Genomic DNA, 25,985 nt, shown 5'->3' on the forward strand with positions numbered 1-25,985 from the left:
GAGGTTCTGTCCCAATAAATGCATGGTAATTTGAAAATATTGTAAGTCAAAAATGCACTCAATACACCTAACCTACTGAACATCATAACTTCACCTAACCTAATTTAACTGTGCTGAGAATACTTAATGTTAGCCTATATCTGGGTAAAATTATCTAACTCAAAGCTTATTTTATAATAGACTGTTGGATATGTCATGTAATTTATTATGCCTATTAACTTTCACAACGTCGTAAAGTCGAAAAATTATAAGTCAAACCATAGCAAGCCTGGACAGCCTGTACTTGATCATTACATAATAAATAAACAAATGAAATTGGAGGCCCTGCAGCATCTGACTTCAGTGCTTCAAAGATGACTTTAATCAGGAGTAGATGCCCTGGGAACCTGTAGGCATGTGAGAACTCCGTGGAAGGGCTCCAAGTGGGACACAGGTATTATCTTTAAATAAATTAGCAATTATTGAGCAATTTCTCTGTGAGTTTAAAATCTCAGGAATTAGATAGTCTCTGCCCTCAAGGTACTTACCATCCACCAAAGAGTCAGAATGAATGACTCAGTAGTCACTCAGGTGATTTGGGCATGAATGAGGACTCAGGTGGTTTTAGCATAACAATTGAGGTACACAGAACTACAATGAAATAGGAGAGGCAGAGAGTGATCAAACTGGGGCAAATCCTAGACTTGGTTTGGGGGCTGGGTATGTTTTTATTTAATCAGCAAACACTTCCGAAGTCCTGTTTTTAAGCAGACACTGGCTTCCCACTGTTTGGAAATTTTATGGCTGGTGTTTTTGAGCCAGTTGCAATGCAAGTCAAAGCCATTCTCCATTCAAGTGACCTTTCTCTGCTCCCTCTCTCCAGTCTCTCCTCCACCCTGGGCTCTGATCCAGCCTTGTCCAGTGTTCTGCTGATGGGCCCTGAGAGAGCATTCATGAGACCAGATTGCTTTTGGAGATCCTGGGCCTGCCTCCATGATTCGCGGGCTGAGGAGGGCTGAGCTGTGAAGCCCTGCGGCTGTGGACGGGATGCTGCTCCTACCGGCCAAGTCCAGCCCTGGACAGAGCACCACGGAGCATGCTTCTTTTTCCCCTTGCTTTCTGGCTGCCTGGGAGGCCATAGGACTTTGAATAGTTGTCCTGTGATAGTAGTTGTCCTTCTGTCCCAGAGGAGGGAGGAAGGAGAAGAAACAGGGAGACTGGGACTTTGCCATGCGGAGAGTAAGCCAGCCGGGTGGTGGCCGCAGTGGCACCAGATCACGGCCCTCATCACCAGCCCTCCATCTCATGGTAAGGTTGTGCCAAGGAGGGAGGGGGCCGAACCCATGTCCAGCGGATGGATGCGACAGGGCCTTTCACATACTACTGCATTTCCCATTACAGCACCCGTGACAGGAAATCACTTTCAGCTCTTTTTTTTTTTTTTTTTTAACTGATGGGGAGATCCACTTTGAGAAGCTGAGCAATGGGGTCAAGGTCACATATCTACTAAGAGATTTGGACCAAGGCCTGTCTGACCCTAAAGCTTATGCTTTTCTAAATTATACCAGGCAGCTTTTCAACCTCTCTAAGGAAGCTGACACTGTGACCTTTAGAGGCTTCGCCAGTTGCAGAACCCCAGTGGCAGAACCTGGGTCTTCTCCCACTTCACTTTGATGCTTCCCACTTGACCCATGGGAAGTCCATTAAAAGTAAGTACTTGTCCTTCCCAGATGTCCTCCCCAAAATGTTCATTCACTCGAGTAAATAAAAAAGCTTGAGGCGTTTGGAGATTTATGGGGAAGAGCGAATACTACCATGATGGGGAGAGATACACAGACACACACATATGAGAGTAATTAACTAATTAATTAATTAATTGGTTAATAATTTGGATTGGAAACAAAGCTGGCAATAGTCCCTGTGACCAGGTGGCCTAAATCCAGAATCATTCCTGGGCAGCGTGGTGTGGTAGCTCAGGTCTTCTGTGTCTTGTCTGTACCTTCAGTCTTCAAAGTTTTGTTCAGAGGGCCACCACTGATTGTGAATTTTGACAACCTTTGTCTGAGCAGCATAATTGTTACATTGGACTTACTGGCCCATTGCAAACTCTGCAGCAGAAAGGGCTGGGTACAAAGAGTCTTCTATTAAAACAAACAAACAAACAAACAAACAAGGCAAATCTAAGTAATGCCCAGGGAAACAGTTGCTCTTGGCCTAGCATCAGGGCAGGCTCCCTGCGTCAGCACAGTTACCCTGTACGGCGAGTTGGTGGACAGTTTTCACCGTTCTCATTGTGCACTGGGCTGTGCTAGATGCAGTGGGAAGGGAAGGGAGGTAGCAAGCCAGCAGGCCCGCCCCATGTCACAGGCAGCAGGCTTGCCCTGCCTTGCACATCTGATGTGGGGGCTGTCTGCCCTCTTTGGCATGTGCTCCTGGAGGTGGTGAAAACCTTCCCAAGGTGACAATGCAGAGCCACACACGGAGAAGGGTAGGAGCCACACACTGAGGTTCCAGACCTAGTCCTACTGCTCACTACTACTTGTGTGACCTTGAGCAGTCCTACTGCTTGCTACGACTTGTGTCCCTCCTGTTTCCCCCTCAGCTTTTCCATTTGTCATTTGAGGGCTGGCATGTAACGGCTGAGACAGGATTATGAAAGCAAAGTGTTTTCATGAAACAGAAGCAAGGCATTGATATTTTTGGAGATGGGGAGCTGCCATCACTCTTGGTCTGACTTTGAGGCATCCTGAAGTTATATATCATGTATTTGTGCTTTTAATGACATAGTGTTATGGGCTGAACTGTATCCTTCCCAAATTCATATGCTGAAGTCCTCACCCCCAGTGCCTCAGGATATGACTGTATTTGGAGAGGGTCTTTAAGGTGTGACTAACTTAAAAAGAGGCTGTTGGGGAGAGGGCAGAGCTGATCCTGTATGAGAGCTATCCTTACAAGAAAGAGATTAGAACATAGACACACACATAGTAAAGACCATGTGAAGACAGAGAGAGAAGATGGCCAAATATAAGCCCTGGAGAGAGAGACCTCAGAAGATACCAACCCTACTGACATCTTGATCTTGTCTGTCCAGCCTCCAGAACTGTGAAAAAATAAATTTCTGTTGTTTAAGCCACCGAGACTATGGTACTTTATTATGGCAGCTTGAGCAAAGTAGTATACATGAGCCAGATGACTTAATATTCAACTAATTTAGAGATACTTTGCGGAAAGGACTGACCAATTTCAGAGCAGCCATTGTGAGAAGTGGGGCCAACTGAAAGGACTGACCAATGAGGAGGGTGCGGTCACAGCACAGGCCTAAGGTGTGTGTGTAATTTGGGGACTGGATTGGGGATGAATGCATAGGTTTTACCTACAGTTTCTGAGTACCATGGGAAGAGGAATTCTCATTTAGGCTCTTTTATTTAATCCTCCCACGAACCCTGTGAAGTAGGAATTACAATTTCCAATTTACTAATGAGGAAACTGAAGCCTGAAGGCTGAGGTGACTTGACCCAAGCCACACTGCTTATTTCAGCAGAGCAGTTCTGGCAGTTGGATTGCTTAAACGCTTTGCTTGGGACCAGCCCAGCAGAGCAGAACTTGAGACTTGCATCCAGCTGCAAAGGTGACCTCCTGGAAGAGCGATCTGAAAAAAATAAAGACGGCGAGGCACAAGGAAGAATTTCAAAGCCTTCCCTAATCAGGACAAATGGCTGTGAGCCTGAGCTCTGCACAGATAGCCTGCCGCATCTCAGAACGCAGCCCTTGCCACAAGCCAATGCCTCGCTGGCTCTGAAATTTATGCTGGAATTTAGACAGAGGACACAAATCATCGTAATCTCCCGATGAAAGATCACTGTCTCTGCAAATGCATTACCTGCTTGGAAAGCGACATGTTAAAAAATACTAATAATATATGGGCACAGGGAGAGCGATTTCCATGCCTGGGCTCCTCCAGCTAAAATACGCACACCTGCACGCGAGTCGGCAGATGACAGAGTAAGTCACCGGGGCCCAGGAGCAGCTTCTGTGTCAGGCTGTGGCTCTGACACTCCAAACAAAAGACTGCAAGCCCGCTAGCAGCCCCCTCCTCTCAGCGGCTTGGTTGTAGGAGGCCTGATTGGGGGCATTTGATCTCACCCTTTTCATCCCTGAACCAGAATGCCCTTGGGGTTTAGTGTGGGGGAAAGATGGGGAGAAAGAGGTAGACTAAGTGAGGGGGACCTACTGCTGGAGGAAGCTCAAAGTATGAGTTAGAGAAAACACCCATTATCTTCCTTCTCTTCCATCCCCCTGGACTTGCAATCGCTCCCAATGGGCTTCATCAGCAGCCCCCGTGGGTCTCCATCACATTGAAACAAGGTAGAAAGAAAGCCCTTGGCTTGTGGGGGCACACAGACCTCCGACTGTGCTGTGAAGGCTTCCCTCCTCTCCCCAACCTCTCACTTTCCCCAGCAGCTCCAAGATATAACAAGGAAGGGAGAGTGTGAGCTTGGCGCCAGACAGACCTTTCTGTGGTTGTAACTCCTGCTTCGTGACTAATTGGCAGTGTGACCTTGGGCACGTTCCTTCTCTCTAAATCTGAGCCTCCTTCCAGGCACCGCCCACCTCCCTCTCGCAGCCACAAGCTACTTGGTGTTATGGCTCAAGGTTACAGCTTGGTCTTCTGGGCACCAGGCACTCTCTTCTGCTGCAGAGTGCTTTGAGTGCCAAGGCCAGTTTTCCTACATGCCTCTGCTCAGGAGAGAAGCCGTTCTGAGCCTAATGGGCCTGTGGAACAGGTGCATCCCTCTTGCTGTAATGATTACTGGATAAACAAAGCGAAAAGAACCCAAACCCAAGTACATTGTCCTAAAGGGGGAAATAGTACTTAAAAATGGTCAGAATGCTTTCCGACCCAACGAAAAGGAAATAGCAATGCTGCTCTGACACTCACTCTCTCTCCTTGAGGCTGCACAGTAGCTCGCAGGGCCAGCCCTTGACTTTCAGAGCAAAGCCCTGGTGGAAAAGGAACTCAAGGCTATCCTTTGTGTTACTCTTCCTTCTTTCTTGACAGACATCAATAAGAACCCAAGAAATCCTGTTGGCAGAGAGTCAAGCTTGGAAGCAACTGTGTTTATAGTATAGAAGAGAGGCTGTCGGAGGATGGCCTTGAAGGGGTCTCTAATGGGCCTGTTTGGAGGATCAGACTGGAACGCACCAACGCTGGGGGACTGGAATGCAGGGCTGCTGCCAGATCTGTGTCCGGTGGCATGGTCTGCGCTTCCCAAATGCAGTGCTGGAAAGGAGCGATTCTGCCTAATGAAGCTGTGCAACAGGTGCACAGCGCACCTGCCCCTCCTCCTTCCTGGAGCCTCTTCCACAGTCACCATCACTCTCCAAAATGGTTTTTGGCCCCATAAAACCAAAGGCATTTGGAGCATAAAACCAAATGCCTTTTGTGGGATGGCCTTCTTGTTGTGAGTTAATAAGACACAGAATTACTGAGCACAGCTTCTGTGCTCCTGGTTTCCCTATAAACTGGTAACCAGGTGGGATAGTCGCTGTTACCAACCCTCTGGGTGATCTGTATGTCTTTCAGACCTGGTCTGCTTTCATCTAACTTTTTTCTTCCATAGAATGAAAAGTTCTTCAAACAGGTGCATGGATGCTAAATTCCTTCCTTGGGTCTGGTGATACTTGCAGGAAGTAGGGACGAGAGAAGGATGCAAGAAGAGGTCTGAATAAAAGAGTGAATGAAGGGTGGAGGGGGAGAGGAGCAGGAGTAAACGGCATGGCCAGGACTACATTTTGAGCAGATGTGAGATAACGCACATGCAGATGTAGTGTTTATTTGTTCAGATAAGTAATATTTATTGAGGGCCTACTACGTATATGTATTCCTCTAAAAATATTTATTAAGGATCTATTATGTGTCAGGCACAACAGATAAACTGTAAGCTAAGAATAGATGAATCTTTGCCATTGTGGAGCATACATTTAAAAATCACAAAAATATGTGTAAAGATTGGAGCTGTAAGAATTGGTAAGAAGGAGTTACCTTATCCAACGAAAGCATAAAATACTAGCATTTGATTAAACCAGGAAAATCAGAGAAGGCTTCCCTGAGGAAGGGGTAGTTGAGACAAGACCTGAAGGATGAATAGAAACTCACCACATGAAGAAGAATGAGCATCCCAGCTGGACAGGGCAGCGTGTGTAAAAACCTGGGGCTTGAGATCATATTTATAATAGACATAAACAACAAAGGGCTAGAATGAAGAGTATGTAAAGGACGCTTACAAATCAATTAGAGAAGCACAAAGAATTCTCATAAAAACGTGCAAAAGACACTAAAAGACTTTTTTTAGGAGACGAAAACTCATTTGAACACATTTGGCTAATAAACATAGAGACAAGATCAATGTAATTAGTGATGAGGGAGCTGCAGGTACCATTTTATTCCATTTGAATGGCAATGATTAAAAGGCTGATAACTTACACATAGAATCTGGAAAATGAACAAACAACAATAAAAAACCAAGCTCATAGATAAAGAGAGTAGATTGGTGTTTGCCAGAGGTGGAGTGGGGCGGGCAAAATGGGTGAAGTGAGTCAAAAGATACAAACTTCCAGTTATAAAATAAGTAAGTCATGGGGATGTAGTGTAACCATAGGAGTACTGTATTGCGTAGTTGACAGAGGCTAGGAGAGTAGATCTTAAAAGCTGTCAACACAACACAAAAATTTTTTGTAACTATGCATGGTGACGGATGTTAACTAGACTTATTATGGTGATTGTTTTGCAATATAAAATCATTATAAGATCAATATAAGATCAAATCATTATGTTGTACACCTGAAACTAATATAATGTTATATTATAATGTCATTATATAACCTCAATTATACCTCTATAAAACATAAACTATGGTGTGTTTACACAATGGAATATTCTATATTAGTCAAAATAGATGAACTACCATGACATACAACAATATGAGGAATCCTTAGTGATATAATATAACACAAAAAAGCAAGTCCCCCAAATTATATACAGTATGAATCTACTGTTATAAAATCAAAAATAAGAAAAAATTACTTTTAGGAAATATATGTATATGATAGTTTGTCATTAAGGAAAGGTCATGATTGATACAATTGTTTCTCTGACATTAAAAAAAAATATTGCATTTGGAGATGGGATTGTTTTTCCAGAAACTGAAAGAAATCTGTGTGCCTAGGATGCAGAGAGAGATGGGGTGCGTGATGTAAAGTGGGGCTGGAGGGGGGAAGTAGGGAGTAGACCATGTAGGCTCTCATGGGTTCTGTTAATAACTTTGGAATTAGTGGGGTGGTATGATGACATGATATTTATATATCAAAAATATTATTCTGGCTGCACTGTGAATATTTTATTAGTCATGGTCAGATAGAATGTTTGGAAGACTGGTTGGAAGGCTATTATCAACACCCTTGCCAAGAGGTGATGGTAGGTTGAATTAAGATAAGATGATGGGAGAAGTAAATGAATTTAAAGAACAATAGTAAGTAAAATTGATATTATTGAATTGAATATGGGGCATGAGGGAAAGAGTCAATGATGATGCTTGTTTTATTTGAGAAGTAAATAGATGTTGGATATTTACTGAAAACAGTAAGGAAATGAGTTTGGTATTGACTCTGTTGCATTTGGCATGTTTTAGAGACATCTAGATGGACAGCTTGTGTAGAGCAAGAGCAGAGTACACTGTCTGAACACTTTTGACAATCCAATGTGGAGTCACGATTAGTCATGACAGTTATGCCAAGTGCTATGGCAAGACTGAGGTAATGGGATGTAATGGGGACGCCCTTAGGAGGGGTCTGGAATGTCCAAAACCACAAGTCTGGACACTTGGATGAAGACTCCATCTGGACACAGATATGAATGGGATGTCCGCCTTTGTGGACTGTAAGAACTCAGAGCTCCGACCACCTGACCCTTGAGCTGCCTATACCATGGGTCATGCTCAGAGCCCAGTGGGACTTCCAATCCACTGGACACGTGCTCACAACACAGCTGCTTATAGGGCTCTGTAACTTAGATGGGACATGAGTTAACTGAGGATGTACAAGAAAATCATGAATAGGTAGATGGTGATTGAATTTATGGAAGGTGGTGAGATTGCCTAGAAAGAAACAGTGAGATGAGAAGAGAGCCATTAGATAAACAAAACAAAACAAACCAAACCAACCTTAGTAGTTAAGGAAATAAAGCAGGCCATGCATGTCCCATAGGGGAGTATGTCATGAATCAGAGATTATGATTAATCCAGGTTAGAAAAATAATAAATGTCTGTCATTTAGAAAGAACTTGACTTTTCCAGAAGTGAAAGAAAGCCAGCGTGCCTGGGGTATAGAGGGCAGTGGATCCTGGGTGATAAGGAGGGCTGAGGAGGAAGGTGGGGTTTAGACCATCCAACTCTTCATGGAGCACATGCAGGATTTGGCCTTTACTCTGAAAATTTAAAGAAAGCTTTAGAGCTTTAAGCATTTTTTTCCGCCTTTTAAAACATTTTTTAACTTAAAGTTTTAATTGCTTATTTTTACTTTGATGAGATTTGACAAATGTATACTCCTATTGTATCCACCACCACAATCAAGACAGAACATTTCCATCACTCCCAAAATTTCTCTTGCGCCCCATATGAAGTCAGCCAATGGCTGTCCACCATTCTAGTCCAAAGTAACCACTGAGCTGCTGCCTGTTACTGAATTCTAACTTTGCTTATTCTAGAATTCATATGAATGTAACGATGTACTCTTCTGTTTATGGCTATCTTCCTTTAGCAAGATGTTTTCTATTTTCATCTATGCTACTAAACATATTGAAGTTTATTCTTTTTGTTTTCCTAGAATTCCATTGTGTGGATATGCCACAGATTGAGTAAACCATTCAAATGTTGATGAACATTTATATTTTTCCAGGTTTTGTTATTATATAAAAAGTCACTATGAATATTCATATGTAAGTCTTTCTGTGGACATGTGTTTTCATTTATCCCGGATAAATACCTAGGACTGAAGTTTCTGGGTGCTAGGGTAAATGTAAATTTTACAAAAAACTGCCCAAAGTTTGCCAAAGTGGTTGCATTATCCACCCAAAATTGATTTGCAATGTTATAGTGTGCTTTTAATTGGTATTGCTCTTATGCCTCTTAAGTCTTTAATAAAATGTCTGCTTAACCATTCAGTCCATCATTTTATTGATGTTTTAAAAAAGTATTTTGTTGCAGGAGTTATATATTCTGTATGAGTTCTTTGTCATGCATATCTGTAGTTCTCTGCCAATCTGTGAGTGGTCTTTTCATTTTTCATTGTGTCCACCTAAGAATAGAAATTTGTAATTTTGATGAAATTTAATTAAGATATTTTCCTAGAAGTTTTGTAGTTTCATCTTTTACATTTATGTTTATGACACATGTCAAATCAATGTTTTTGAGGTAAGTGTTGAGGTTCATTAAACAATATGAATATGTAATTGTTTCAGCACCATTGTTTAAACAACCATTTTGCCCAATTCAATTATATTTCTATCTGTGTTAAAATTTAACTGACCATGTATGGGTAGGTCTATTTCTCTACTCTCTAGTCTGTATCATTAGTCTGTATATAAATATCTATCAATATTATAGAATATCTCTCTATAAATATCAATATTATAGATCACACTGTTTAGATTACTATAGTTTTATAATAAGTCTTGCAATCAGGTATTGTAAGACTTCCAAATATTTTTTTTTTCATTTTGATTATTCTGAGTCCCTTGAACTTTCATACATTTTAAAATCAGGTTGTCAATTTCTACAAGAAAAGCAAGCTTCAATTTCATTTGGGATTTCTTCACACCTGTAGATCAACTTGGGGAAAAATTAACATCTTAACAACATTGAATCTTCAAATACATATTATATTCCTACATTGATATAGGTCTTCTTTAATTTCTTTCAGCCATATTTTATAATTTTCAGCATATAAGGCTTACACAAACTTTAAGTTTATCCCTAAATAGTTCATATTTTTATGGTTTTATAGATGGTATTTTTAAAATTTTATTTTTATATCATAACTAAAATGAATTTTTGAATATTGACCTTGTATTATGTGACTTTGCTAAATTAATGTATTATTAGTTAATAATTTGAAAAATTTTGAACATTTATTTGAATTTGAAAATTTCCTGTTACTAAATCACTGACATAAAGTTGTTCAGAATATTTTCTAACTCTGCGTTTAATGTCTGCAGAATCTGCAGTAGTGTCCTTTTTCCAAAAATTATATTAGTTATTGTGTCTTTCATATTTACCCTTATTTCTTTAGCACTGACTGGTTTTTATCAATTAGATTATGAAGTACCTTTGGGTTGTTTTCTTTATATTTATCCTGTTTTGCATTATTGAGCTTCTTGGATTTGTAAGTTTATTGTTTTCATCAAATTTGGAAAGAAATTGACCATTATTTTACTTAAAACTTTTTTTTTCTACCCTTTACATCCTTCTGGGACTCTAGTGACTGACTGTTTGATGTTGTTCATTGGGTCATTGAGCTTCTGTTCATTTTTTTCCAGCTTTTTTCCCCTCCTCTCTCTATTCTTTAGTTTGGATACTTTTTATTGATTTTTTTTAAAGTTCACTGATCTTTTCTTCTTCAGTGTCTAACTGTCAGTGAAATTTTTATTTAAGATATTATATTTTTCATTTCTACAAGTTACATTTAGTTCTTTTTAACTATTTCCTTTTATCTTCATTCATTTCATATCTTTCTTTAAAATGTTGTGTGTATTTGTAGTTATTTAAAAATCTTTGTCAGCTTGTTCCATCATCTCTGTTATTTCCATGGTCTGATTTTTCTCCTGAATATCCTTCTCATGCATAATAACTCTCAATTGGATGCTGAACATTTAGAATGTAATGTCAGTGTGTGGATTTTGTGTTTTCATTTATGGAGTGTAAAGTTTATCTTGGCTGGCAGTTGAATTCCATATGGATCCCCTCAATTTATTAAAGATTGTAAGCTTCAAAAAGTTAGGTTTATAGTAGCCTTTACTCTAAAGCTAGTGGCGCATTTATGCTTATTTTGTGTGACCTTTTTGGAATCTCCATCGAATGTCCTGAGTGTTCAGCAAGGTCTTACCAGTCTGGTTGATTGGAACTTGAACATATATCCATCCTTTGTAAGCTCTGGAAATTGTTTATCTTACAGCACTCTGATAATTATTCTGTGCTAGTACGGTGGAACCTCACCTTAGTATTTAGATAAAGATGGAAGGGGACCCCTTTCTTTGTGTTGCTCCCTCTTCTCAGATGGTCTGCCCTGCAAATTCAAGTCACCTGGGCTTCCCCAACTTTGATTTCTGTGTCAATAACTCAATGAAACCACTGCACTCTGCTTTGATTTTTCCTATTTTTTACCTCTTACAATAGTTGGGGTGATTGCAAGCTGACCTTGCTTGCTTCCCTCTTCTCAGGGATCACAGTCCTATAGTACCTGAAATTAGTTTTAAATGCAACATTTCTAATTTTCTAGTTATTTATGGCAAGTGGGCATGTTGTCATATGTCCCAGTTAATTCAACATGGTTAAAAGCAGAAGTTGATTTTTTAGAGTTCTCAGGTTAGGTAGTAGAGCCTGAGCTTGTGAAGGAGACTGAGGAGAAGCCAGGCAAAAAGGCAGAAACTTGAAAGAGACCCGTGTCATGAAAACCAAGGAGACAAAGCCTTCTAAGAAGATATGAATGTACAACTATGTGAAATACTGAGGATGTTAAGTAAAATTTAGACTAAAATGTGGCCATTGAATTCAGTAATCCGGAAACCACTGGTGGTTTTAGAGATCTGTTTCCAAGGACCAGATTGGAATATATATTGTAGTAGACTGAGAAATGAGTGGTAGATGAGTTTATTGGTTAAAGAAATACTAGCTATTGCAATAAATAAACACCACAATTTCAGCACTTTCATTAAATAGAAGTTAATGTGTTGCATGTGTAACAGTTGTGTTTCTGGATGTTCCTGGTCACTGAGCAGGTTTTCCTTGTGATATGAGCCAGGAAACCAGCCTCCTTCCTTTTTATGGTTGCGTCATCACGTAGTGGGACCTCTTCATTGCAGCTGTCTGCATCTAACTGGACCAAGGGGAAGCAGTATAGATAAGGCTACTCCTTAAAGCCTTTGCCTAGAAGTTACACACAATGTTTGATCCCATTTCATTGGCAGGACTAATAACATGGTCATACCTAAATGCGAGGGAGGCTGGAAATATAGCTTCTGCCTGGGTAGCCGCCAACTCTCTGCAGTACGAAGAGAGGTGTGACATTTGTTGCGCAGCAGACCCGCTCTACCACAGTAGAGATACTGCTTTGAGAAGTTTGCTCTGAACGGCAGAAGAGTGACGGTTCAAAGCCGGAGAGCGCTGAGGGGTTGAAGGCCTTTCTCTCTTTAAAAGACTGGTGTATGTTTTCAAGCCATTGGGAATGATCTAATTCAAGATGACATTAAACATATAAGAAAGGAAGGGATAAACAGAAGGAATATGAAAAAAAAGACAAGGTTAGAGAGTATAATAGGCAAAGCCCAAATACAAGGTCTAGCCTCAGGGAGGATAGACAGCTATTCTGTTGTATTGGAAGTGAAGGAAGATAGAGTACGGGTACAAATAGGTTTTATGCTTAGTAATAGCAACACGGAAAGTTCTCTGCTGGTGTCTAATTTTGGGGGGAAATAAAAGTTAAATTAAGGGGGAAGTGTGGGGTCTGGAAATATGAGAAAAATAAAGATTTAAAGTCATTGTTGCCTAGCCTAGTTTGGCACTTATTATACAGGAGGTGCTCTATAAACGGGTTTTTTTATTTTTTTTGAGTCTATTGATATGTGCATGCACTTTCCCAAGCTTTTTAAGGCAGCATCTGGGGATGGTTATAAATGAGCAAGGGCTCTTCTGTCTCTGCGCAGGCACCAAAATCTTGATGTGAATCCAGGTGCCATTGGCTGGAATTCATTATAAGGCAAGCACATCTTCTGCCACACCTGGAGGAGCTTGGTCATTGAATTCCTAACGAATCTTGTTATATAAATTGCTCCTCTGACCTGGATCCCATGGACATGTTTTCAACCTCTGCCAACAGCTGCAGAGCCCCAGGTGCAGGATGGAGGTGGAAAGGGGGTGTATCGAAGGGTGTCGTGTAGCCGGTAGGCCTTCTGGCCTTCCTGAGTCCATGCCTTGCATGCCTTTCCCGTGCCTCTCCTCCTCCTGATGCCTCCAGAGTAGAGAAAACCAGACCTCAGAGTTAACAGGCACCTGCTTCCTGCCGCATGCCTGCATTTAGGATTAGGTCATGAACCTGAAATGAATGAAATCAAAGGTGGGCACTCTGCCAGAAAATAATGAATTTTAAAGTAAGCACGCTGGAGCCCTGAGAAGACCAAATCTCCGTTCTCTTTGGTGGGCTCCTCCCCTCTCCACCCCTGCGCCCTCTCACCCACTTCTCACACCCTCTCACTCTTTCTTGCTCATTCTGGTCCCTTCTGCCTCTCCTTCACAGCCCCCATTTCTCCTCAGTTGTCCCCCTCTGACCTCAGAGAGAGGCCGAGCTGGCGACCCTGCAGCCAAGGGCTCTAGCACGCTTCCTGGTGCCTGCTGCTCCCTGTTATTTTCATTTCCCTGTAATTCGAGGGGACAGGTGAGATGTGCTTCAAAACACTGTAATCATATTTTAAATGGAAATGAAACGTGTGAATTAAATATAAATTACAGTAGAATGGAAGGACAATCACTATTAGTTAAGGTCTGACACCTATTTTTGCAGACCTTTCCCAAACGCCACAACTTGTTTCCCCACACGTGTGATGAGAGGTTGTAATTACGTGGCAGCTGCTTCTGCAGTGGGGCTGATGCTAGTTACTCAGTCATTTGTGCAAGGGGGCCTGGATGTGAGGCCGCGTATGTGTTTTAAATAGGTATGGACCGCTGCTGGTACTATAAAATTACCCAGAAGGAATGATTTTTATACAAGGGCCGTGAAAAGAGAGCTTTTTTTTTTTGTTATTGTTTTTGTTTTCCCCTCGGAAAGGTGAAGCAGTAATATAAAGGGACACTTTTATATAGTCAATTTATTTATGGATTCTCCATTTGCTTTTATATTGGAAAAATATGTGCTGTGCCAATGGGTTGCAATTTTGCCCTCAATCTCGGCCTGCCTGCTTCTCACCCAGCGCCGAGCCACTTGGCCGTTCCCGGGGGAGCCACCTTCCTCATGTATAAACATTCCCAGAGCATTTTTCAAGACAGCATCAGCTCTTTGCTCTAATTCCTTGGATGATGAAGGCAATAATTTCATTATCTATCTGTGCAATGCCCTGACAAACAGCAAAAATGATTTAAAAAGAAAATCATTTAATTCCAATCAGTCCAATCTCTTGTTTTATGTGGTCAAAGTATATTGTCCACATAAAACTGAGTATATTTTAAAACTTTCTAAGCCGTTTCTGTGGGGTGTTGAGGGGATAAGAGCAAAACAAATCTGGATAAAATAGATAAAGTTAGAAGTATGGGAAGATCAGTAAATTCATTATAAAGGGATCTATTTATATATCCATTGTTGATTCTACTCCTGTTTGCCTTGATGAAACTCCTCTGTCTCCATAGGAGCAGTCAGCAGATAATACGTGTTGAATTATCATGTGTGTCATTGAATTTTACAAATCTTGCATTTTTGAGGCAACAAAGACGCAAACTCAGTCAATATTTAGTTCTTAGGGACACTTTCAATTAAGGTGTTAATGTCTAGCTTGTGATTAGCAAAGATTCTACTTGGAAGGCTCTCTGGAATCTGGCCAATCATTTCCGCACGCCCCCACCCCATACCTGGCCCTGGACCAGCTCTTCACCCATGACTCTCTCCTAGACCATGGCCTGGAAACACACTCCACATTGCTCTCTGAGCACACATTCTAAATGCAGCTCTGAACATGTCATTTGCTGTAAGAGAGAAAGAGGCAGACAGACAGACAGACAGATGGGAGTCTCTGCTGTAGCCACATCTCATAGCTCACCCCTCACAATACTTGAGGCACTTTCCCTGTGCTCAATCCAATTCTCTGAATGTCTGTTCCCATGTTCTCTGACTGGCAATCCCACTTATCCCTCAAAGGACTGCCTTAGGCTTCTCCTTTGGGGCTAAGCCTTCCCAGAGACCCTGTGGGCCACACCAAATGCTTAGTGGCTGTATCCCAGGCTTGCTGTTCTTACTGCACTGAATCGCTACCAGCTTTATACATGACTACCTCTATATCGCCACCGCCATGCCCAGCACAGGGAGAACACCTACCCAGGTCGGCAGCGAACCAGGTGGCTGCTTCTTTTTGGAGAGTTAAGGTGCTAAAATAAACATGAATATAGGCCAATTTTTGAATTCCCAGACAGTTTCCTCTCTTAGTGACATCATCGCTCTTCATTTTTAAATAAAACATAAAACCACTGTATACAACAAAATGTAAACCACAGCAAGTGTCTTCCTTTTGACTGCATTATATCTACCATCTTCTTGTTTATGTTCATGTGGAAATAAAATTAGTGAGCTTTATGTGTTCTAAATGCAAATTGATCATGGTACTCAATCCCGTGCCTACTGGCTAGTGATAGAAATAGTGATAGGGATGGGCAAAAAGTACAAAAGGAAAATTTCAATGACTTTATAGGGATAGTGTGATATTGTGATTTATAATAAGAAATGCATATGTGGTTTTACCCTGCTGCTGGAACAGAAACCCTTAGAATTTGTTTTTTTTTGTTATGCTGATGAGGTAACTTTTGGACCACACCTAAAGATGGGAGCTGGTTGCCAGAGGAACCAACCATGTGATTGGAGGGTTAGAACTTTCATTCCCACCCCCTGGACCTCTGGGGAGGGGAGAGGGCTGGAGGTTGAGTCCAGTCATCAATGGCCAGCTCTTCAATTAATCATGCCTACATAATGAAGCCCCCGTTAAAAGCCCAAGGAGAGCTTCTGGGTCAGTGATCACGTAGAGATGCAGGAAGAGTGGTGAGCTCAGGACAAGGAAGCTTCATCCTTTCCCCCATACCTCACCCTATGCATGTCTTCCATCTGGTGGTTCCTGAGTTACATCCTTTTATAATAAACTGGTTATGTGGTGAGTAAAATATTTCCCTGAGTTCTGTGAGCCACTCTAGCAAATTAATCAAACCCAAGGAGGGGGTCATTGGAACCTCCCATCTAGAGATGTTCACTCAGAAGCACAGGTGACAAGCATCTGAAGGGACCCTAAGCCTGTGGAATCTGGAACTGTCTCCAGGTAGGTAGTATCATAATTGAGTTGAATTGTAGGACACCCAGCTGGTGTCGTAGAATTGCTTGGTGGTGGGGAAAACCCCACCCATTGTAACTGGTGATCAGAATTCCTACACAGACCAAAGGAAAGGGTTGGTGTTTCTGGAGATCCCCTCGAACCATTCTATTTCTAGTCTATGAAATAGAGAATGCTTTCGTATCCCCACTGTATATAGGAAATTGATTCACAGGGTTGATACAAATAAGAGAAACTGAGGCAATGAGATTACATGGTATGATCAGAGTAACACATCTAACCAGCAGCTCTTAGAGCTTGTGCAGTTTCTGTGGGTTGCGGCACGCCTGATGGTTACAAATAAAGCAAAATGGTTTTGGGTCAGATTCGGCAAGTATCCTATGAGAACCATTATTCTTATGCAGTTTATTATTCAGGAACATGGATGTTTCCTCAGAAGACAGTAATTCCAACGGGGATTTCCTTGGGGTGCAGGGGTGAAGGGGTGATGGGGTGAGAGAAGTCCTTTCTTCTGACCACGCCCATGCCACAACGCCCCTGTCAACCTCCGCATCACATGCTAGAAAGAGAGTTGTCAAGTTTCTTTCTGACATGGACTGGAAGTCAAGAGGGTGCCATCGACCCCCAGCAAGCTCAGCTGCCAGATCAGCTCTTTCCATTAATACAACTAGACAGCTTCTGCAAACCTGGGATTTATGCTGGTAAACCTCAGTCTCGAGAGGGCCCAGCTCAATTTGTGCAGAAATTCCGCCAACGGTGGAGAGTTGATTTAGTGTCAGAAAAGCGTGTTTGAAACAAGTGCATTTTCCTTTACGAGTCTTTTAACATCAGGAGAGAAATACAGCTGATTGCGATTGATTTGTATATGTGGCTCTTTGTGTGAAATGTCACAGCATGTTTTACAGGAAGATGGAAACAAGGAGGAGAAGGGAGAGAAACGCTCTCCTTGAAGACACAGGTTGGAGCACAGGGAAGAGCATCTTTCAGAACATGGTTTGACTCCAGGTTGACAGACTCAGGTCCCTGCGCTGTCAGGGACTTGCTGCATGATCCTGGCAAGGTTTAAGCCTTGGTTTCAACACCTGCGAGGGGAATGATGATAGCTCCTACCTCGCAGGCTGTGGGAGAGGTTAACTCAGTCGGTGTGAAGGGTCGGGCGAAGACAGTTCCGGTCAGGTGCTTGGTGCTCAATAGATGGGAGCTAAGAGAAAAATACACGAGGGCCTGGACTGTTCTAAACCCACAAAGACAGGGCCCCAGGGGTGTCGTTTGGAAGTCAGTTATCAAACTCTTACTCTTCTGGGACGGAATCTTTATAAGGTGCAACGGGGGCTCCAGGCTTTGTGTTCCTCCCACCTCCAGCCCTGGTTGCTTTTGTTTTCCTCCATTTCTTCTCTCTCCTGAAAAGACTGCTTCCAGGAAAAGTCTTAGGAGAGCCCATTGTCCCAAAGTATCACAGTCTAATGACCATTTTGTCCTGTATGGGAGGTCCCCAGAGCTCTTAATAGTTTAAAAACCACTTTTACTCACATTCCCACATTTAATCATCTCAACAACTCTATGAGTTATACAAAGCAGGCACTATTTATTCTTATTTAAAAATGAAATATGGGCATCAAAAAGTTAACTTTTCAAAATTCATATTTTTTTCTTTATATATATGGTTTGAGGGATGCATAGATGATTTCCTCAAAAATCGCCCAATTAATAAAGTAGGACTCTGGGACTTGGTTTTGTATTTCCTGACTCCAGGTCTTAGTGTATTTGAAATGAAAGAACGTCAGGGGAAAGGAAAGGCTCGCTGTGGAATTTCAGCCTAAGTTAATGAATCAAAGAATGGGAGCACTTTGAGGGCGTCAAGCTATGTCAACTTCTCTGTGCTAACATTCCACAGAGGCCTGGCTGTCTATGGGGGAGGCCCATCCCTGTCCAAAACAGGTAAGAGGAAAAGCTGAGATTTTCCCTTGGTCTTACTTAGCTTTCTCAGTGTGTCTGTATATCCCTTCACTGTCTCCTACACTAAGATGCCTATATTAGTTACCTTTGCTGTGGAAGAGGTTACCCCAACACATAGGAACTTAAAACATTTATTCTCTCACAGTTTCTGTGGGTCAAGCATCACTTAGCTGGGCCTTCTGCTTAGTCTCCCATGAGGCTGAAGTCAAGGTGTTGGCCAGGAACACAGTCATCTTAATGCTCAGCTGGGGGTGGATCCACTTCCAAGCTCATCAAATGGTTGTTGGCAGATCTCAGTTTCTTGTGGGCCTCAGTTCCTTGGTGGCTGTTGGCTGGGGCTCAGTTCCTTGTTTCATGAGTTTCTCTACAGGGCAGCTCACGACATGGCAGTTTGCTTCATCTGAGTGAGAGAAAAAGAGAGTGTGAAGGAGGCAGGAATCACGGCCTTTGTGAGGTTAACCTCTGAAAGGGCATCCTGTCACTTCTGCTGTATTCTGTCCATTGGACGTGAGTCACTAGGTCCCTTCCACACTCAAGGAGATGAGAGTTTATCAGGGCGTGCATACGGGGAAGGGGGGATCATTGGGGCCATTCTAGAAGTCCCCCCACTGCATGACCTTTGTAGAGAAACCCTCAGGGCCAGGGCCCATTTTTAATAACTTAATTTGCTCATCTTTATTTTGAAAGTGGTATTATCTCCTAAAACTTTGTGGCAGCCCCTAGCCAACAGACCCTATTATGGAGCAATGTGAACTAAATCTAAGATGGACATCGCCAATATCCAAAGCTTGGCTGAAAAGAATGAGAATGAGAATGAGAACACTTCAACCTCAGCAAATCTTTGATTCCTTTTTTTCCTTTACTCAAATGGTTATGATGATATGCAAAATGCCCAGAACAAAGTTTTGTAAACAATAACAGGAAATCCCTTGTCCTGGTATGCCACTGCTCCTTGCAAAGTCAGGATGGGGTCAGAATCCAGGAGCAACGGATGATGCCACCAGGCTCTTCACTGCCCAGGTGATGGTGACTGTAGACAGAAAAGGCACTCCCTGGTCTCTCTGGTTCTGCAGATACTCCCGTGGGGGCTGCTCTAGGTGACCTTGAAACAGGAGACTATTGTTTCCCAGAAAAGTTGGGCCCCATGTGCACAGAACCATGACATACCTTTGGCAAATTCCTTTTATTTTTATTCATTTAATTGCTTCTCTCAGTTGTTTGTTTTTTGAGGAGTTAGTTTCACTAGTGTTACCAAACCCATGTGCTAGCTCAGTGCACTCAGGCCTTGGGTCCATGCTGATTTTTCTCCTAATGTAATGGGCACTGCAGAAAACATACACAGCCCTGGCTTTGCCCTCTAGAAGTTGACTCACAGCATGGAGTGCCTAGCACGGGACCAGGAAGCTCATTAAGCCTCTGAGTGTGTATCACTGCCTTACGTACAAGCCACCGATGGCTCTCTGTTTGTCTGTAGGAAACGCCAAGCTTGTTGGCACGGATGCAGGTCTTTCACAGCCTGCCTCCTCATGGGCCTCTCCAGCCGCCTGTCTAGGCCTCCTGTCCACAAAACAGCTAGAAACCTACACCACTCAGGCTGTTTCTTTGTTCATGCCTTCCTCTCACTTTGGAATGAATGCCTTCCCTCAAGGACGCCCTCTGCCCGTCTCTTCTCGGCAGTCTCCTACCCATCTTCCCAGGCCCAGCTGAACCGTCAGTTGCCTTTGTAACTTTCCCTGACCTCCTCCTTTACTTTGGGTTAGAACTCAGGAGTCTGTAGCAGCTGCCAGCAGCGCCCCACCCACATCCGTTTTGCATTTACCATGTTTGGACACGCTGCCCTGCCTTCCCCCTGCCAGCTCTTGTAACTCCTTTTCTGAGGTCTTTCTTTGTCTCCTCTGCCCAAGTGCAGGGCGGGACAGAAATATCCAGAGTTCTGTCCCCGGAGCAGCTTCTACTCATAATTGATGGTAGACAAATACCCCAGGTCCCCTACCCCTTGGTCAGGACATTTCTGAGGCATGTGTTTGCAGAAGCTCCTGGGGGTCTCCTGTGGAATTAAGCTCCACCTGCCCCCAGTAGTAGCTGATTAATGTGCCCTTTAGTGGTTCCTCCCTTTCCTGTTTTCATTTCTCTACTTCCCTATCAGTGCTCTCTCTGTTCCCCACTCCAGTCCCCCAATAAGGTACAGGTGACTCTTGAACAACATGGCTTTGAACTATGTGAATACACTTATATGCAGATTTTTTCAATGAACACTGTAAATATATTTTCTCTTCCTTGTGGTTTTCTTAACGATATTTTGTTTTCTTTGGCAAACTTTATTGTAAGAATGCAGTATACAATACGTAAAGTGTACAGGGTATGTGGTAATCAACTATTTATGTCATTAGTAAGGCTATTGGTCAACACTAGGCTATAAGTAGTTCAGTTCTGGGGAGTCAGAAGTTGTACGGATTTTCAACTGCATGGGGGTCAGTTCCCCTAACCTCTGTGTTGTTTAAGTGTCAACTGTATTTGCAGGTGAATCTTTGCTTTAGGACCTGTTTCTTGGGGAACCCAACTAAGACAGACTCCCTCATCTGAGTTTGTGTTCTCTCCACATGTTCATTATAGCCCATTTTACAGGTTGTTTGTGTGTTGCTACCTGGTCCTTCCCTGTGGACAGAAACTGTGCCTTGTCTTCTCTGCATCCCCTACACTTAGTGCAGGGCCCGGCACACATCCGATGCTCATACTTTTGTTGACTTGATTCTTTTAGACTCATTTTTCTATTTTTATTTTTTTCCATTTTCTCGACGTTGGTAGGGCTTGGTATTCTTGCTCCAGAGAATGAAGTGACCAGCCAGACCATCTCGGCGTCACGGCTCTCTGTGGGCTCTGCCTCTCTCATGGCCGTTTGTGGCAAGAAGTTTGCCCGGAGAGTTATGAAGCTAGGTGACGAGAGCAGCCTTAGGCTGGCCCCTCTTTGACAGGTGGCGTAGTTTCACTTTGCATTTTGTGTGGTTGCATCGGTCCCCAATGGGTACAGACAGCATCTGATCTCATCTTTTTTATCCTGACCCTCTTGTTACAGATGGGAAATCAGGAGAAGAGTAAATAAGATATTGGAACTAAAATCCCATCCTGCAAAGTGCTCAAGTCCTAGGGAGAGAAGGAAGACATATCAGCTGTGACATCACTGGCTAAATTAGATGTCTACTGAGCTACTTTCACATATGCTCACTGTTCAGATTTGGGATTGGGAACAGAATTTCTCACCCTGCCTGAGAGAAGGGGGTTCACTGAAGAAGGAGTGGAGCCTGATTCCCTGGAAGGCTGGGTAAGGTTCTCAGCAGAAAGTCTTTTTTTTTTTTTTAATTTTAGATTTTTGTTTATTTATTTTTAGAGAGGAGAGAAGGGAGAGAGAAAGCATGGGAGAGAAACATCAATGTGTGGTTGCCTCTCGCATGCTCCCAACCGGAGACCAGGCCCGCAACACAGGTATGTGCTCTGACTGGGAATTGAACCAGTGACCCTCTGGTTCACAGGCCAGCACTCAATCCACTGGGCCACACCAGCCACGGCCTTTACCATGGGCTATTTTGTGCTGACCTTGGGCAGTTTTTATCTATGATTATTTCACTTTATTTTCAGGTTGAGAGAGGAAAAGGAATCAGGCAGTGGTTCACCAGGTGGAGTGTCATACTCCTTGTTCAAGTACCTCTTTACAAGGGGAAATTCCCAATCCCAGAGCAGGAAGTGTTCTGGGGCGCTTCGCTGAGCCCCAATTGAAAGACAATTGTCCGAGGTGGGCAAGGAGGCCGGGCTCCCTGTCAGCTGGCCTCCATTATCTGGTTGAGCCCGATTTGGTCAGTGCCCCACTTGCCTCTGGGGCTGAGGATGCTTCTGATGGGGCAGGAAGATGACAGCATGGTCTCTCTCTTCCATCTCCTTGGCCCCCAGGTGGTTAACATCTGTGCTGTTTTCACCAAGAAGAAGTCCAACTGAGTCATCCCTAAAAGTAAATCTCTGGTCCAGAGGAGGATTTTTTCAATGGTAGGTCCCTAATGAATTGTGATGGCACTGGGCAAAAGGGAAAAAGAGAACAACGCGGGGCACTGAGGGAATGAGGTGGCCTGTAGTTTTTTTCTGGAGGACTGTGCTTTTTTTCTAAGATAAGTCTTTTTCACTTTGTTTATTAGAATTAAGATGTTTTCCTTTATGAATGAAAATATACTGTAGGTTTTATTGTTTAATGTCCTTATTTAGTCAAATAAAAAGTTGACAACAATCCTATCCATTCTAATGCTCCCTTTGAACATATATTTTAAAATATATCTGTGATACATCAATGTAAGGGCACTAATTTATAGGGCAGGCTAAATACCTGGTAGGTCCTCACCTAAGCCTGATTTTTAAGTTTCTGTGGAGGACTACCCTTTGCCACACATGGCTGGCTTTCCTCATGTGCAAGATGCAGGCAAAGATGAGGCCTACTACCTTTACACAGGCCAATGGAAAAAAAAAAGTGATTAGAAAAAGAAAACCCTCTGGGAATTGAGGTAGGTTGAAAAATGGCCTCCAAAAGACATCCGCTTCCTAATCCCTGGAACCTGCGATAGTTACCTTATGCGGTGAAAAAAAGGGGGATCTTGCAGGTGTGGTTAAGGATCTTGAGATGGGGAGATTGTCTTGGATTATCCAGATGGGCTCTAAATGAAATCACATGTATCCTCCTAAAAGGGAGGCAGAGGGAGATTTTATACACAGAGGAGAGAAGGAGATACGGAAACAGAGCAGAGGCATATTTGAGGATTCTGGCCTTGAAGATTGGTATGATGTGGTCATAAACCAAAGAATGTCAGGGGTTACCCAAAGCTGAAGATGCAAGAAAGGGATTCTCCCCTGGAGTTTTTGGAGGGAGCACTCCCCTTCTGCCTTCTTGATTTTGCCCCAGGGAAACTGATTTTGGACTTCTGACCTCCAGAACGGTGAGATAATAAATCTCTGTTGTTTTAAGCCACCGAGTTTGTGGTAATATGTTACAACAGCCACAGGAAACGAATACAGGAATCCAGACAGTCAGTTCCTTCAGGCTCGGGACTAATCCTTGCAGTTCTTTTTCTGCCCTACAATACCTGTCCTTCACTTGGGCGCTCCATAGCTGCCCAGACCTGTAGACAGAGGTGTTTGGGCACTGTTCTGCTAGGTAAGGGCAAATCTTTTGAGTCTGTCTTTCAGCACCTGTAGGTATTTCCTGTTAACCAGGATCGCTGGGGACACCCAACCAAAGCTCTTTCTCATCTTTATCTCTGGAAGCATTACACCGTCTCCTTGACACTGCACAGAAAAAGATGTTCTTTCCAGGTACTCTATAGGATTCAAAGGAAGCTTATTTTATTATTTTATTAGCACACAGTGGGTTGAAAAATTGGAGTCCGCGCCACGTTTTCCTTCTAAACAATGCTGTCAAAGCATATATTTTCTTGGCTCAGGTCTCTTCTGAGTAAGAATTTGTTTCCGGGTTCGCTTTTCAACCTGATAAGGAGCTGTTATGGGTCGATTTTTGTCCCTCCAAAATCTGTGTGTTGGAGCCGTAACCCTCAGTACCTCAGAATGTGACCTTATTTGGAAATAGGGTCTTTGCAGATATAATTGGTTAAGATGAAATGATTAGGCCCTAACCTTTATGATTGGAGCCCTTATAAAAGGGGAAATTTGAACAAAGATAGATACACACACAGGGAGAAGTTCATATCAAGTGAACGTGAAGGTAGAGACAGGGTTATGCTTTTACAATTCAAGGAGCACAAAGGTTGCCGGCAAACCCCCAGAAGCCAGGGGAGGGGCCTGGAACCCATTCTCCTCACAGCCTTAGAAGGAACCACCCCTGCAGACACCTTGATTTTGGGCTTCTGGCTTCCAGAGCTACCAAACTGCATTTCTGTTGCTTAAACCACCCAGCATCTGGTACTTCATTATGGCAGCCTGAGCCAACAAATACAGTAACACCAATGTGCACTCTGTGGCTTGTTTGACATTGTAGTGAGTAGCTAAATGAGAGAGAGAGAGAGAGAGAGAACTTGGGAACACAGGGCCGGGGGGTGGGGGACTGGCTTTAGAAGTTCGGCCTTGATGTATGAACAGGAATTCTTTTACACCCAGCAATTTGTCTGGAGCCTGTGATAAGAGGATTGGTGGAGTCTCAAGGCCACCTTTCTGTCCTAATCCCTCCACAGGGATCCAACCTTCCTTCTAGATGGGGTCAGAGAAAGAAAGTAAAGTTTCAATGAGGCCTTTTAAGTTGCCCTCCTTTCCCCTCCCACTTTGGTCTCTCCCCCTCCGCCCCCTCACTCCCTCATTTTTCCAAGTGCCCAGCCTTGTCAGAAGAGAAGGGACCATCTGGTTAGTCCTTGTTTACTGCACACCCTGCCAGTTTGAGCTTATTAATCATATTTACCCAAGTATCTTAATTACTCCCTGTCTAGCAACTTGCTTTGCACTCAGCTGTTGACCCCTCTTTTTTATTCCTCTCTATCATTAATCATAGGAGCAGCGTGGGTACAGGAATTCCTGCAGCTTGGATTTCGCTGGCACTGTTACCACTCCCAGAGAGGAGCGGCTGGAGTTCACGGCTGGTTCCTGACAAACTTCCTAATTAATCTGCTGAAGATCAGAGGAGAACTAATAGGAGCTGAAGACTGTGTGCCGGGCCCATCCCTCCGCCCTTCCCCTCCTGTGTGTGTGTGTGTGTGTGTGTGCGCGTGCGTGCATGCACACACACGCATGTGCGGTGCTGAGCTTGGCAGGAGAGAGATGGTCTCAGCCGGGGACTCAGCACAATAGCATTTCTGCTGCTGCCACCTACCTTCCCTGTTGGGGGAAAAGGAATTTTCTCCTCTTGCTTAGAAGTTTAAAAGTCACCCACCCCTTCTTCTCCCAGATGCCATGGTGGAATAAAATATCTTCCAACCAACTTTCCTGTGGAACCAGAATCTTGATAATTGGGTTTGTGCGGGCAGGGGTTGTCTCATGCAGAGTGGGTTACAGCTTTCCCCCGTGGACACAAAGATCCTGGGGACTCTCTGGAGCTGAAGATGCTCCAGGGAGCATGGGGTGACCCAAGATGGCGAGAACGGTTGGGGAAGCCAGGAAACCTCTGCACCGCCACTTTTCCTGCCGTGCTGGGCTAACCACTTTGTAGCTGACTTTGCACATGAAGAGCTACAAAGCTGAGGGCTGCTGAGCAGCAGAAGGAAATGGTTTCTAATCAGCCTTGCCCTGTGCCCCCACCCCGGGCAGCCCCCTCCCCAATGTCGTTGTGGCTCCCAGGATTACCTCATGCAGGAGACAGGGAGTAAGGAGCAGGGCTGTGCCTCTGTCCTCTCTGCCAGGCCTGGTCTCCAGGCCGAGAGACACCATTAAGGAGGATAATTTGTTGATCCAGGCTCTCCTTGCGTTTCAGTGCAGAGTGGCATCGTTTTCTTTATGACCTCGTAAAGTCACAGCCGAGAGGCCGATTTGGAAAACAAACTGCCTCAGGTTGACAGATAATTAGATACAGGGGACATATTATATGCCTTTGCATATAAATGTGCTCCGAGGCGTGTTGGTTCATCTGAAGTTGAGGTTAAAGGCGCGCCAGGTATTCCTGACACATCAGGATATATATTTTCATACAGTCTCAGGCGCTGTGTTGGTTTTATAGCCCTTTCATCTGGTGCTG

Source organism: Pteronotus mesoamericanus, unplaced genomic scaffold (genome assembly GCF_021234165.1).
Source record: "Pteronotus mesoamericanus isolate MK-2021 breed Mesoamerican mustached bat unplaced genomic scaffold, CSHL_Meso_final contig_169, whole genome shotgun sequence".
Lineage (NCBI taxonomy): Eukaryota > Metazoa > Chordata > Mammalia > Chiroptera > Mormoopidae > Pteronotus > Pteronotus mesoamericanus.